Source organism: Molossus molossus, unplaced genomic scaffold (assembly GCF_014108415.1).
Source record: "Molossus molossus isolate mMolMol1 unplaced genomic scaffold, mMolMol1.p scaffold_m16_p_12, whole genome shotgun sequence".
Classification (NCBI taxonomy): Eukaryota; Metazoa; Chordata; class Mammalia; order Chiroptera; family Molossidae; genus Molossus; species Molossus molossus.
Window position 1 is genome coordinate 74,199,250 of NW_023425347.1, and position 15,351 is coordinate 74,214,600.

Below are 15,351 nucleotides of genomic sequence, written 5' to 3' on the forward strand. Positions count from 1 at the left end.
TCTCTCTCCTTCTCCCTTCCTCTCTTTTTAAAATCAATCAATAAAAAAAGTATGTTACACAGTGACTTTTAGTATATTAACAAAATTGTACAATTATCACTCCTATCTAACTCCAGAATATTTTCATCACTTCGTACTCCCCCCACCCCCGCCACCAAGAAATCCCACACCCATTAGCAGCCACTCTCCATCTTCCCGTTTCCCCACTCCTGGCAATCACTGATTTACTTTTTGTCTTTAAATTTGTCTATTCTGGACATTTCACATAAACAGCCTTATACACTGTGGTCTTTTGTGTCTGACTTCTTTAACTTATTTTTCAACGTTCATCGATATTATAGCATGTAGGGAATTCATTCATTTTTATTGCCTGATAGTATTCCATTGTATGGATAAACCATACTTTGTTTATCCATTCATCAAATGATGAACGTTCCAATTGTTTCCATTTTTTGGCCGTTATGAATATGCTATGAACATTTGTGTACACATTCTGGTGTAGATATGTGTTTATAATTCCCTTGAGTGTATACTTGGGAGTGGAATTGCTGGGTCTCAGTTTGGAGAGACTTGATCTTGTTTACAAGCGAGGGTACAGTGGGAATCAGTGAAGAGGAAGAGCAGGGAGATACAGAGAGGGTCAGGGGAGGAAAAAGGGGCTGGAGAAGGGCCACCTTCTTCAGCATCACTCATTTTCTCTGTTGGCACACCCTAACTCCCTAACTTCATTCCACCACTACTAGACCTTTTGCACACACATCACACTTGCTGACCAGGGAGCGAATCCAGAGCGTGGATAAAGCACCCTTTGACTCTTTGCAGATGTGTCCATGCCCGTGACTCGTTTTCTGTTGCAGTTCATAGTTTGGGGGTCTCCTCTGGTTAGAGCCTAGCCCATTCCGGTTTTGTTTTCTCCTGTAGATTCGTTCACAGGTGAATAAGGACAACTCACTATGGACCTTGAGCCTGATACCTGGTTCCTCAGGTCATCCCAGGCTCCCAGCCACCCAGGATAAAGAAAGATGATGGACAGCGGCGGTCGGACACCAAGAACGCCAGCACTCTGCTTCATACGTTCCCCATCTCAGCCACCGCGCACGCGCCGCTCTCCTGCCAAACAGTGGGCGGGGGAGTGGGCGGGGCGAGTGTCTCCAGGGCCAATCGAAAGCGAGAGCCCCCGCCTTCCCGGCCTGTGGACCCAGCTTGACCCCGGCGGTAGGCGGAGGAGGCGGGGCCAGTCGCGCGGCCGCGGAGGGGGCGGGGCCCAGGGCCTGGAGGCGGAGCCTAGGGCTGTCAGTCCCGCGTCCGCTGCTGCCGCTGCCACCGCCGCCGCGGTTCCTTACCTGCTGTGGCCCGGGTGGCTGCCAGCGCTGCCGCTCGCTGCCCGCTGCCCTGGAATCCCAAGCCACCTCCCGTCGTGCTGGCCCGGCGCGCAGGTAAGGCTGGCCGCGCAGCCGAGACCTCGCGTCCTCCTCGGCATCGTTCTGTCGCGCGGGCGCCCCCTCCGGGCTGTGTCAGCCCCGCGGCTCCCCTGGTTGCCCGGGGGCGGTCCCGGGGGGCGGGACGACCGTCTTCCCATCCCCCCTACACCTCCAGGCGCCGCGCCTGTCTCCGGGGTCGCGGGGCCAAGCCTCCGCATCCTTCGCGTCGGGCTGGTCCCAAGCCCCCCCATCCCGGTTCGATTACACAATCCCTGGGTCTGGGGTCGGGGGTCCTTTCCCGAGCCTCGACCCGACACCTGTCCCCGCAACGCGCTCCCAGGCAGAGGGCAGAGACCCAGCGCGACAGCGGGGCCAGGAAAGTTTCACTTTGTGGTCCGGGTTTGTTGACATCCGAGAGATGCGGGGAGATGGAGGCTGAGCAGCGAGGATGCGCCTACGCGAGCAGCGTTGCCTTTGCCCCGGGGTGGCCCTGGTCCAGGTTTCCTTTCCAGAAGTCCTGCCGAGAGCCCTGTTCCGGGCCCGGAGGCTGCTGCGGGGCACGCGGGTCTCGCCGCCCTGGCCCCTGGATTGCAGCAATCTGGGGACAGCTCAGCCTCCCGCTCTTCCTTCTTTCCTAATTTAGCATCGACATTTAGACCAGGTAGGCGAATTTACTTAACGTTTCCCTGACACTTTATATTTGGGAGGTGCTTTGCCATCCCTGATTAGTTAATTAACAAGGTGAGAAAGCTAAATAGATCCTGAAACGCATGGCTAATGCCTTTAGTCTAGCAACTCTTGAAAGAACCACTGAGCTTTAGGCTGTTTGCAGAGAGAGATGCTTTTGGCCAAGGTGCTGCCGGGAGAGCTATTCAGTGTCTTCTCATTCTGTGTCTTCTCGTTGCCTGAGAAGGCTTTGGTCAAGACAAGGTTTTCTCTGCCTCTGCTTATGCTGTTTATTGAGGGTCGCCAGTCTATGGTGGATTATTTGGTTTTCTTTACTTACTCAAAGGAGGAATTAGGAGTGTTTCTGGCGAAGCAGTTAAGGGGAAAAACACAACAACAACCCACAACAACCTGAGGTTCAAATAACTTTGGATACTTGTCTGCTTTACTAGGTTACCCCATCCAGTGCAGAAAACCTCGGCTCTTTCTGTTCTCTCCCCATATTTCCGGTAGGACTATCCAATTGGGTAGGCATTACTGGTTCCTCATGTAGTCCACAGACCTCTTGCTACCTGCGGTTTACAGACCTGCCTAGGGACATCCTCTAAGAGTGGGCTTACTTGGCATTTTTATCTGCCCATTAAGCAATACAGCTTGAACTCTCTTGCAATCTGTTGTAGTGTTGAGTCTTTAATAATATCTAATTCATTTTAATAGTGTTTCTATAATAATCTTTCTATTAGTATGCTAGTTCTGCAACACCAGTACTTTTAGTATAGAAGCAGCAATTTACTAGAAATATTATCATGGTAAAAATAATTCTCCAACAGATTTGCAGCACACTTTCCTTAGATAATTATTACTAGAGGCTTTTAAGGTTTTTTATTCTTTGGTGCAGTAGGTGTTACAATGCTTTTGATCCATGAGGTCATTATGAGGTCATTCCTCCCTGGGAGTGATGTTTCAGTCACTGTGTCACATAAATATTTTTGGACTAATATCGTAAGAGATTTCCCTCCATGCTGATTTTTCTTTCAGAGCTAACAAGATTTAATTTGATTTGCCAGCCTAAGTTTTAAGAAGGATAATATTTATTGTATTGGGGGGGTTAGTGATTTTATTAGCACATGTACCAGAGACTGTTTTTGGTGTTTTACAGATACTGATTTTCCTAACAACCCTTTAAGGAAGGTTGTTATAGTTATTCCACATTTCAGATGATGAAATTGAAGCCCAGTTGCTTGACCCAGGTGACATAGTTAAAGTAAATGACAGCCAGACTCTAGCAGAGGCAGCCTGAGTTGAGTCAAAGTCCTTAACCACTGAACTATCCTACCCCTGTAGATTATTCTTTCAGCACGTATTTTATTTCTGCCTGCTGTCTGTACAGCATTGCATTCTGCACTGTGGGGAGAAGAGCGCTTTACAGTGCAGTAGCAAATACTGGGTTAGGAGCTTTTGTTCTGGTCTTAACTCTGCCACCAGCTAATCTGTGATTTTGAGCAAGATACCTGATCTCCCTGCCTTCCATTTCCTGGTTTGTGGAATAAGAGCAATCGAAGCAGATGAACTAGCTAGACTTCACTTGCTTGGGAGCTGGAGAGATGAGTCAATGCATGTAAGAATTAAATGTCCTTCTTCCTAAGCTGCAGGAGAAGATCAAGTGTCAAATGAGTGGGGGTGGGGTGCGCACATGGCCTTGCGCATGTGTCATGGAGAAGGACAGAAAGCCATGTACCCTGTGCTGCTAGTGGTGGCTACAGGTGTGCAGTGGTTGAGAGACTTCATCTTAAATATTTCAGTATTGTTTTTATTCTGTTGCCCCCAGCATTGTTCCTTTTTGTAATAATAATAATAAAACGATAACTACAAAAGAAATCATCCTATAGAGTGGGTAACCATGTGCAGGACTACATGAGGAGCATTTGTGAGGGACCATTTGGCATCACCTTGCAGAAGCTTAGGAGTCAGGTGGTGGCAGGATCTGAATCCAGGGCAGACCCAGGAGTTCCCAGAATCATGGAAAGTCAGGATTGAAAGGAAATGTTAAGGTCATTGGATTTAGTACCCTCCCCCTCCTTTCTCCCCCCACCATCTCTCCAGTGGATAAATCCTCCAGGTGTGCACACCTGCCCCACTCAGCGCTCATCCTATTCTTGCTGGGACACCTCCTGGACCAAACATTTGGTGTGCTTCATAAATCTGTGCACCAAAGAAGCTGGGATTGTAGCCAGTGATAGGGAATGGGAAATTGCAGGAAAATTCTGGGTCCTTCTGGCTTATGCTCTTGAAAGATCACCATTCACATGAAACCTGGATTGAAGGGGAAACACTAAACCAAGGAGACCAGTTAGGGGGCCTTGGCAGGAATGTAGAATTGAGGTGATCTAGACAGAGACAGGTAGTGGTATGGGATCGCAGAGGAAGGAATGGACCCAAAAGACAGACTGCCCTGCACCCAGTGCCTGCCCATGCGCAAGCACCAGAGAGGAAGACAAGTCAGCATCTCCCTGGGGTAAGGGGGGTGTTGGGAGCACCACTGAGTGGAGCTGAGGGTCTGGAGGGGGAGGGGAGGAGAGACATTTATGTATGTATACCCCCCAAGAGCCGATAATAGATTGTGACTAATGTAAGGCCTCTGTAGACCAGAAGACAGATTTTCTTTCTTCCCAAGAAGAGAGTGAACCATTTAAATATAGTAGGAAACTCCCTTTGCCTGATGAAGAAATATAACAGTGTTTCCCCTAGGGTGTTGCAACCTCTTAACACTGGTTTCTTTAGCCTGCTGTTGAGCTTCTTAGTCACGCTGAGAATCTGGTGTTATTTGAAGTTGTACCAGGAGAACACTTTGGTGATGCTTCTTCCCTGACTTTGTTGGGAAAATCTTCTTTTGGGGATTCTGTTCTCCAGTGACACCTGTTAAATAAGTGGTGGAGAGCCAGCACACGTCCTGAGGAGTCCTGAGGAGTGCTCAGAGTCACTGGAAGTTTCTCCAGTACAGACTGCATGGTGCTATAAGGACACTAGAACTCACACGATTATCCCATCGACAGGGAAACAGAATAATTGGGAGGAAACAAATAAGATTTACACAGGAAGCCACAAGGCAGAAAAAGTAGTTGCAAATGTTGTAAATTTACTTTTCTCTGGTTATTTTATGTGTTTCTGGCTTAGGATACAGCATTTCTTAAATATTTATATTTATAAATGTATAAGTTGAAATATGTTATCTAATAGTGTATGTGGAAATAAACTGTATAATCTCATTTTTTTTGCCAGGACAGTATTGATCTTGGTTTTTCAATATCTCCTAGGCCAGTGCTTCTGAAACGGGCAATGTTTGGAGATATTGTTGGTTGTCACAACTAGGCCTGGGGTATGGGCTACTGGCATCTAGTTGGGTAGAGACTAGGGATGGTTCTGAGTATCCCACACTGCACAGGACAGCCCAAGCCAAGGAACTGTTCAGCCCAAAGTTAATAGTATTGAGGCTGAAAAACTCCATCGCAGATGATAAAACAGTTTGTTATTAGGAACAAATTGAAATTAAAGGGAAGAAGAAGAAGGAAATAGAGAGTGTTCCTTGAGCTCTTGACAGTGATAGCAACATCCTCATTTCTGACACCCAGGAGAGAACCAGCACGCTGCCAGGACACCGACGTTAGACTGCCACCCAGGAGCTATTTCAATAACTGGATTGCTCAACACATAGCTTGGAGCAGGAAGCAGAGGTCCTTGCGTGGGATGAGGCTCTGGGTAATCGGTGGAGGCAGAAGGGTTTATGGGCCAAGAAGGGAAGCTCCATCCTGCCAGAATAATTTTGAAAAGTTCTAGGGAATCTTTCTAAGGTGATTTTTGTTGGGGACACTGAGTGTCGTGCTTAGAAGATACAGTCTCTGCCCTGGGAGTGCATGAACCTTCTAGGCCGTTGATCTGAGCACTTCCCTGATTCTTCTGGGTCCAGGCACAGTGGAGAGAGTGAAGAACACTTGGTTTTATTTTCAGGTTGTATCTGTGTCCTCCCCAACCCTTCTTTAAAAGCTTTTTTAAACACATACAAAAAATATAAACATATACAAGAACTGAGCAGAGAGTTTAATGAATCTTTGTTGACCCAAAGCCCAACTTCCATGATTGTCAATTCCTGGCTTACTTGATCTGTACCCGACTCGTATTAGGTTCCCCCCCTTTAAATTTAGAAATTAGCTTAAATAATTACTGATCACCTGCCTACTAGGAGAGGCTTGGCAGGGAAGGTGATAAGTGATTTTCTGGTGCTTGGGTTTCCCTGGAGGAAAACTGATAATGGACACGCCTGATTATAACAGCCACAATGGCCTGAGAAACAGGAACAGGCCCAGGCAGATCAGGGGTTGGGGGCTCAGCTCTGCTGGGTGGGAAAGTACAGGGGGATTAGAGACAAGTTTCTTTCTTTTTAAACATTTTTTTCAAAATTGATTTTAGAGAGAGAGGAAGGGAGAAGGGGTGAGAGATAGAGACATTGATGAGAAAGAACATTGATTGGCCACCTCTTGCATGTCCCCACTGGGAATTGGGCTCACAACCTGGGCATGTGTCCTGACTGGGAATCAAACTGGTGACCTCTTGGTGCGTGGGTCGATGCTCAACCCCGGAGCCACACAGGCCAGGCAAGTTTCTTTTTTTAAAAGCCTGGTGGGTGGAGAAGCCTGCTGAGAGTTCCCCGCTGGTAGAAGTACGTTTCTGGGTTCTGCAGCTGAGAGTTCTTTCAGTTCCAGGAGGGAGCTTCATTTCCTTTTAGGATGATCCCTTTGCTGTTTCAAGACCCTCCAGGTGTGTGCTGTGTGGTGCGAAGCAAGTGTGTGTCCCCTGGCGCAGGCCTGATGGGTCCTCACTGATTGCCTCCTCCCTGCAAGTGCGGGGCAGGGGAGGGGTGGGAGAGAGAGGCATTGTTTCCAGTGCACATGGATGCTCTTCTGCTCACTGCTTCTGTTAGAGAGGGAGGGCTGTCCTGTCGCAGCCCCTGGCAGCCCACACAAACGGAGATGGCATTCCGTGGACTCTTTGCAAACAGGGCTTTCCTTTCCCACTGTGTCTCCTCCAGCTCCAGGACTTTTTTTTTTTTTTTTTTAAGGCCACTGGAGATTTGGCATGCGTTTTCTTGACTCAGTGTTGTGTTGTAATATGCATACAAAAAGTGGCTTCAAAAGTTGAGCGAGTTCTTAAATAATGAGATAATTGATGTCTGTGAATTTTCATTAGTCAGCTGGTTTCTACAAATGTAGAGATTCTGGATTTAGTTCACAAGCAACCGCATTCGTGTGAAGACCTGGGCCCCTGGATGGCTGTACTTCCCATTTGTGTTTTATTTATTAAATGCATTTGTGCCCTCTCCTTATTCCTCAAAGAGCTTTAGGTGGCATTAGCTTGCCAGGAACATCAGATCACAATCGTAGATGTTCAGGTGCGATGCCTTTCAAAGGGGAGGCAGCTCCCCTCTGTTAATAATCGTTATCTGCTCTGCCTCTGTTATGTGCCTGATGCTTACTTACATTAACTCTATTCCTTTTGGTAGGAATCTGTATAGTAAGTACTTAACGTTACTGAGAGGTTTTTGGAAGTGTTGACTTTAAGAGAAATGATGTATAAGGAAACCACTTTTACCATAGGCTAATTGACATAAACAAGTGTGAAGTTCCTACAGCATATTTCTGGTCAGAATAACATCACCAAACTTCTAAATAAAGACCCCAAACACTTCTAATATTAAACATTAAAGTAGCCCTGGTCGATTTGGCTCAGCGGTTAGAGCATCGGCCCACGGACCAAGGAGTCGTGGGTTCGATTCCGGTCAAGGGCATGTACCTCAGCTGCGGTTTGTCCCCAGCCCTGGTTGGGGCTGTGCAGCAGGCGGCCACACTATGTGTCCCTTTCACATCGATGTTTCTCTCTCTCGCTCTCTTCCCCTCCCACTCTGTCTGAACAAAAATGGAAAAATAAATAAACGTGAGCTATACATACACTTAAGAAAGATTAATAAAAACAAGTAGGATGGTAAGTCTCCAACCTGCTTATTCCAGTTCAAGGTCGCGGGTGACTGGAGCCTCTCCCAGCATTTCAGGGCACGAGGTGGAACCCTACCCTGGGTGCGCTCCATCTCAGGGTGCACTCACACCCACACCCACACCCACACGCGCTCGGACTGGGACCGCAGGCAGGCCCCTTCTCCCACCTGCACGTCTTTGGGCTGCGGGAGGAAACCAGGGCACCCGGAGAAAACCATGCGGGCGTGAGGAGAACGTGCCGGCTCCACACACGGACAGTGGCCCCTGCCCGGAATTGATCCCCACCCCCATCAGTGCTATAGCAGACCAACATTGACTGAAGTGATGCTGTTCGAGAACCTGCTGTATTCCCATTTTGCAGATAAGGAAACTGAGGTTAGGGAGGTTAAGGAGTGCTAGGAGGTACCATTGACTTTAAACCCAGCTTTGTTTGATTGCAAAGCCCAAGTGCTCTCCAGTAAGCCTTGCCTTCCGCGGTTCAAAGTTGGTGGGAGTTTGTACTAGGATAGGTACAGAAGATGGGGACAGGTGGTGTCAAAGGGGACCGCGAGTTCTGGTTGCTCCAGCTAATGAAATCATCACATTGAACCCCCTGGGAAACGTTGCTTCGGAGTGTGATAAATGACCTGTGTCCTATGTTTGAGCTGACTGTATAAAACAGAATCACACACAGGTAGCCCCGAGCCAGATTGGCTCAGCAGATGTGTTATGTTTTATCTGCACGGTGTTTTATTTTTTAAAAATTGTATTAGTTCTCATCATTTGAAAAGTGGCAGATTTCACACTAAAATTTCCAAATTTCTTGGCTTCTCTCTCTCTCTCTTTTTAAAAAAATCTTTGATGTCAAATCATACACACTTTATTTTATTTATTTATTTATTTATTTATTTATTTATTTATTTAGGTACGTGCCCCAGTGGTAACCGAACCGGGACTCTCTGGTCCGCAGGCCGATGCTCCAACCGCTGAGCCAAGCTGGCCAGGGCTCTTGGCTTCTCTTGAACCAAGAGAAGATTGTGCCACGCTGGGTACGCATTCTTGCTTGGCAGTACTTAGTGAGTGGCTGCTCTCTTTGGATATAGGAGAGACTCCCTCGTTTGCTGTCTGTACCACCCTGCCCTCTTCATTCATTTATATGACTTGCCAGGACTCTGAAGTCTTTTGGGTTAGAGGTACCCTCATAGAAGTTAGGCACATTCTCTCTGTCAATGTCAGGGATGTATTAGTGGAGGCTTGTTCTGTATTTAAAGATCTCCAGTATTTCCGCCTTTGTAGAGAGCCCGGAGACTTATCCACATTACCCGCTTCTAGCCCCCAGCAATGGCTACTTGGACTTTGGATGGGTTCTTGGACTAAGGCAGAGCAATCCGATGTTTGGGATTTGGACGCTGAATCAGTGAGCTGAGGAGGAGTCTCAGGTGGGAAGGACTGTAGATAGGCTGAGGGTGGTGATGACGGGAAGAAGCTGGACGACAGGTAGGTGAGGGGCCACGTGGCAGCAGAGAGGGAGGAGCGACCTGGACTCTCTGCCGCACTTCCTGCAGGGGTCCCGCTGCAGCCGCAGCACTCATTTGGTGACGTTTACCGTGCGCTCACTGTAGTGCTAGGTACCGTTTAGGGGCTGTGATACAGCGGTGGACGAAACCAGACAGAGGTTCTTCCCTTGTAGAGCTTATATTTGGGTGGGGGAAAATGACAACTCCAGACAAAAAAGCAAATCAATGCAACATATGTAAAGTGATGATAAACATCAAGCAGAAAAATAAACTAGGGAAGGAAACACAGTGTGGGGTGGTGATGTTAAGCTAGAGAGGTTGTTTAAGAAATGCCTCTTGATGACGTAATAGTTGAGCAGAGATGTGAATGAAGTGAGGAGTGAGCCACGAGGAAACCTCAGGTTGGAGCATTCCCTACAGAGGGGTTAGCAAGTGGAAGGGCCCTGAGGTGAGAATATGCTTCACCTGTTTGAAGAGCAGCAAGAAGGACATTGTGGCTGGGATGCTACAGGTAGTGGAAGAGGGGGAGGTAGAGGAATGTAGGACCTCACAGCCATGTTAAAGACTTTGGATTTTAGTCCAGCTGGTGTGGCTCAGTGGACAGAGCGTCTTCCCATGGACTGAGAGACCCTGGTTCCATTCCTGGTCAGGGCATATGCCTGGGTTGTGGATTCAATCCCCAGTAGGGGGCGTGCAGGAAGCAGCTGATCGATGTCTCTCATCGATGTTTCTCTCTCTCTCCCTTCCTCTCTTTCTAAAAAATCAATAAAAACATATCGAAAAAAGACTGGATTTTATTCTAGTGAGATATGAAACCACTGGGAGATTTTTTTTTCCCTTCATCCGAGGACATTTTTCCATCCTTTGTACAGATAGACTGGGAGGGAGAGAGAGGAAGAGAGAGAGAGAGAGAGAGTGAGAGAGAGAGAGAGAGAGAGAGAGAGAGAGAGAGAAACATCGATGTGAAAGGGACACACCGAGTGGCTGCCACCCGCACGACCAACCAGGGCCGGGGACAAACTGCAGCCAAGGTACATGCCCTTAGCAGGAACCAAACCCGGGTCTCTCCGGACCGCAGGCCGATGCTCTAACCGCTGAGCCAAACCGGCCAGGGCCACTGGGAGATTTTTGAGCACAGGTGACATGATCTGGCTTCTGTTTTAAAACATGTAAAAGCTGAACGGAGAGTAGACTGTAAGGCAGCTAAGGTGTGTATAGGACAAGTAATTCAGAGGCTACGTAATAGTTCATATAATTCAGTGGTGACTTGGGCTGGGGTGGAGGTGGAGGTGTTGAGAAGTGGACAAGTTCTGAATACATTTTAAACGTGGTGTTGCCAGGACTTGAGCAGGTGTTTGGTACCGGATGTGAGAGAAAGAGAAGAATCAAGATGCTTCCAGCCTTGGGTACAAACATTGCTGCAGTAGTTAGCATCTCCCATTCTCTTCCTGGAAGACATTCACAAGCAACAAAGCAGATTTAAAAAATTAAAGAAAGAAAAAGGAAAAGTAAAGAAAACTTTGCAAACTCCTTTTCCAGCAAAATTAAGAGGCAAAGTTAATCCATAGACATCAAGTGTTTGTGAAGACTGTCCCAAATTAACAAGATCAGGTGGAAGCCTCGTGGGAAGGAATGAAGAGAAGCAGCCAGAGGGGGCGAGAGAGCTCAGTAGCAGTAGACTCACAAAGTCCCAGAAGAGTCCTGTTATTTAAGGGGAAAGTACACCCTGATGTGGAAAAGCTGTATCCTTTGCTTGCAGCAATTGTTGTGGGAACTGGATGTACCGATGGTGGAAGAAACCCTCCTGGACGCGGTTTGATTAAAAGAAGCAAAAGAAGAGGGGTTGTATAAAGACCCACATGGGCAGGCGGCCCTGTTTGTAGGAGGGATTTTGTCTCTGTGATAACAGGGAGAAAGAGAGCCTTTGGGTCATGAAAACGGAAAGAGTATGGTAGCCCTTCTCCCCTCTCTGCCAAGAGGAACCTCATACAAGCAGCTGCAAGGAAAACTGATTCATTCAGTGATAAGGAAGAAAGGAAACGGTAGGCAAATTTATTTGGACCGACTTTCCCACTGAAAAATATTAAAATGTTGGATATATATATTTTAAATAATAATAATAATAAAGAAATTTCCTTAAAAGCACTAAACAACTGGGAGGAGATGAAAGAATTATTAGCCCCAAATCTATGGTCAGGAGGAAACCTAGAGAGATGTGCAGGTCACTAGAACACTGAAGTTGCTTTTGCCCCAGGAACACTTGTTGATCCCAATAAACAAGGGCTTTGGTTTTGGCATCCTTGCAGGATAAGGCGGTTAGAAGTCAAAGTTTATGGCTTGCCTAAGTTGGAAAGTCTCATAAGAGCTTCTCTGTATGAAGCTGGAACTATACGGAGTAAAGGTGAACCAGAAGTAAAACCACGTCTCCCGCCCCTAAGGGACAGCAGGGAGAGGTTGCTCAGGTACTGAGCAGAGTGAGAGGAAAAAGAAAAGGTAAGTTGTGCTCACTGGCCAGCTTTTGCATAGATCTTGAGGATGGTTTTATAACACCTTGATCCAGAGGATCTCAAGCCATTAATTGGGTTTAAGGTATTTCCAGGTTGCTACTGCACCCTCCCCTCCCCTCCCCTCCCCTTTCCCAATCCCTAGCAGAATCAAAGAAGAATCTCTCGGGAAGATGGCTTCTTCCTAATTTTCCAGGGCCAATGAGCAGTCAAGTCAGAAAGAGCAGAGCAGAGGAGGAAACAAAACATGATGACAGAATCAGCAGAAATAAGTGAAAGAAAACAACAACAGATTCACAGATTCTTTTTTTTTTTTTTTATCCTCACCCGAGGACATTTTTCCATTTTCTACTCAGATAGAGTGGGAAGGAGAGAAAGGAAGAGAGAGAAACATCGATGTGAAAGGGACACATCGAGCGGCCGCCACCCACACAACCCAACCAGGGCCGGGGACAAACTGCAGCCAAGGTACATGCCCTTAGCGGGAACCGAACCCGGGTCTCTGTGGACCACAGGCTGACGCTCTAAACGCTGAGCCAAACCGGCCAGGGCAACAACAGATTCACAGATTCTTTATGTATTTAATTATCAAAGACAAATAACTATGTTTCTCATATATCCATAGAAATAAAGGCAAGCTTGTAAGTGTCTTCAGGGAGTTGGGTAACAATTGTAGCGTGCCAGATTAGAAAAAGACCAAATAGATATTCTAGAAGTAAAAATACAAAATTGAAATTTAAAAAGTGAATGGTTTACCATTAAACAGCGTATTAGACAAAATCAAAGAGAGACCAGTGAATTGGATGCCACGTTATCAGAGATTATCCAGAATGCTGCACAGGGAAACAGAGAGGAACTATGGAGGGGCAGTGAAAAGGCAGAGAGGACGGAGTGAGGAGTTCCAACGTGCATCTAATTGGACTTCAGAAGGAAAGCAAAGAGGGAAATGGGTCAGAAGCAACGATTTGAGGAGATAATGACTGAGATTTTTTTCCAGAACCGATGAAATCTATCAAGCCAAAAATTCATAACCAGAGCACCAAAGGTAAAGAGAAAATCCTAAAAGCAACCAGAGAAAGACAAATTGCCTTGAAAAGAGTGAATGCAACTCCTGAATACCAGCGACAGAAGCCAGAAGACAGTGGGATGAGTGGTATCTGTACTGAAGTAACCGACAACCTAGAACTGTATGCACAGAATGGCGACATGAAGACGTTTTCATACAAAGAAAGTGTAGAGTTTGCCACCACTTTAGTGAGTTTGCTTCACTAGAGGAAATATTTTTTTCCTTTATTGATTTTAGAGGGAGAGGGTGAGAGATAGAAACATTAATGAGAGAGAACATCGATTGGCCGCCTCCTGCATGCTCCCCAGTGGGGCTCAGACCCACAGCCTGGCCATGTCCCCTGATTGGGAATCAAACCGGCGACCTCTTGGTGTATGGGTTGATGCTCAACCACTGAGTCACACCAGCTGGGCAAGGAAATCTTAACTGATACACTTTAGGCAGAAGGAAAGTGACTCCAGGGGAAAAAAGCTGAGTCACAGTAAGGGACGTGGGTTTTAAAAAGAGGTGAATATGAGGGTGAGTATACATGTAGATGAATAGTGAAGTGCAAAACAAAAATTTTAATATGGGTTAAAATATATAGAATTGAAAATAAGAACAGTAGCATGGACGCTAAGAAAGGAGGTAGAAGGAATGAAGAGGATTCTTAGGTACTTGTACTACCCGGGAGGAGAGCGAGATGAACAGTTATTCTTAGACTAAGTTAACAGGTATATTGTGTTTTCCAGAACAACCATGGAAAGAAGCAGAGTGTTAATATCTCTGCTAGTTGAGAAAGACTCATCTATAACATAAAACTAGAGTAGGAATGAAAGTAAAAGGGTGGAAACACATATACTATCAAACAATAAGCACAATATCAGATAAAGCAGATATTATGGTTAAAAACATCACTAGGGAAAAAAGTTCTTTTCTTACCAGGAAGATTTTGCAGTTTGAAATTTATATGCACCCAACAACATAGCATAATATGTAAAGGAAAAAATGTCAGAACTGTAAGCGAGCCACGATTGTAGCTAAGACATTTTCAAGAAAAACTAGGCCAAAAGACTTTCTCTGTGGCTATCAAGCCTTCCTATAGAGCAATAGTAATAACAACAGAGTGGTATTGATTCGAGGATAAACAATCCAATTGAGCAAAATAGAGAGCCCAGAAACAAACCTCTGCATTTATGGACTCTTGAAATATTGCAAAGGAAGCATTACAGATTAACAGTGAACTTTGCAATAAATGGTCCTGGGACCCTTGGCTATACACATGGAAGAAATGAAATTTGACTATAACTTTGCACAACACATGAAAATCAATTTCAAGGGAGATTTATGACTTAAGCATAAAAGGAAAAACTGTAAATATTTTGAATGATGATATAAGATCATACCTTCATGATTGTTGCATTGGGAAGGCACCTTAAATAAGATGCAAAAAGTGTTAACCTTAAATTAAGAGAGAAAATTGATTACATTAAAATTGCGAATTTATTTTAATTAAAAACCACTATGAAAGGAGTGGAACAATTACTTACAACACTGGAAAAAATGTGTGAGCTTCCTGAAGACAGAGACTGTGTCCATTTAATCCATCCCTGTATCCCAGTGCGTGGCACAGTGCCTAAAACCCCAACTCCAGCATCCAGGCTACTAACATGAAGTACTTACAACTGTTCCCACATCAGGAAGCTTACCTGCAGAGCAGACTCCACAAACAGTATTTCTTTATTGCTTTCTTCTGTTGCTATTCATTCTTTAGGGAAAAAGAAGAGAGAAAATAGGGGTGGTAGTTTAATACGCCAATTGTAAAAAATATCTAGTCAGTGTAGAAACTGTTCAGGATTAGGCAGATTGCTGAGAAAGGTATATAGAAAAAGGAAACAAGGGTCTCTTCCCGAGCGAGTTGCCAGTCTTGTTGGGAGATACAAATCTAGACCATTTTTTAAACCCTATCTATGCTCTAGAAGTACATAGGAGGACAAAGAGAACACTTCCAGATGCTGTAATTGGGAAGGATATCATGGAGGAGGGAAGATTGGATTTATGTATTTAAGGGGGATAAATTTATGGGTAGGAAGAGAGAAAGGGAGGAATAAATTTAAGGGAGGGATGAAGATAAAGCATGCTTTGTAGGCAAGAACAATTTTGGTGCTTTGGGGA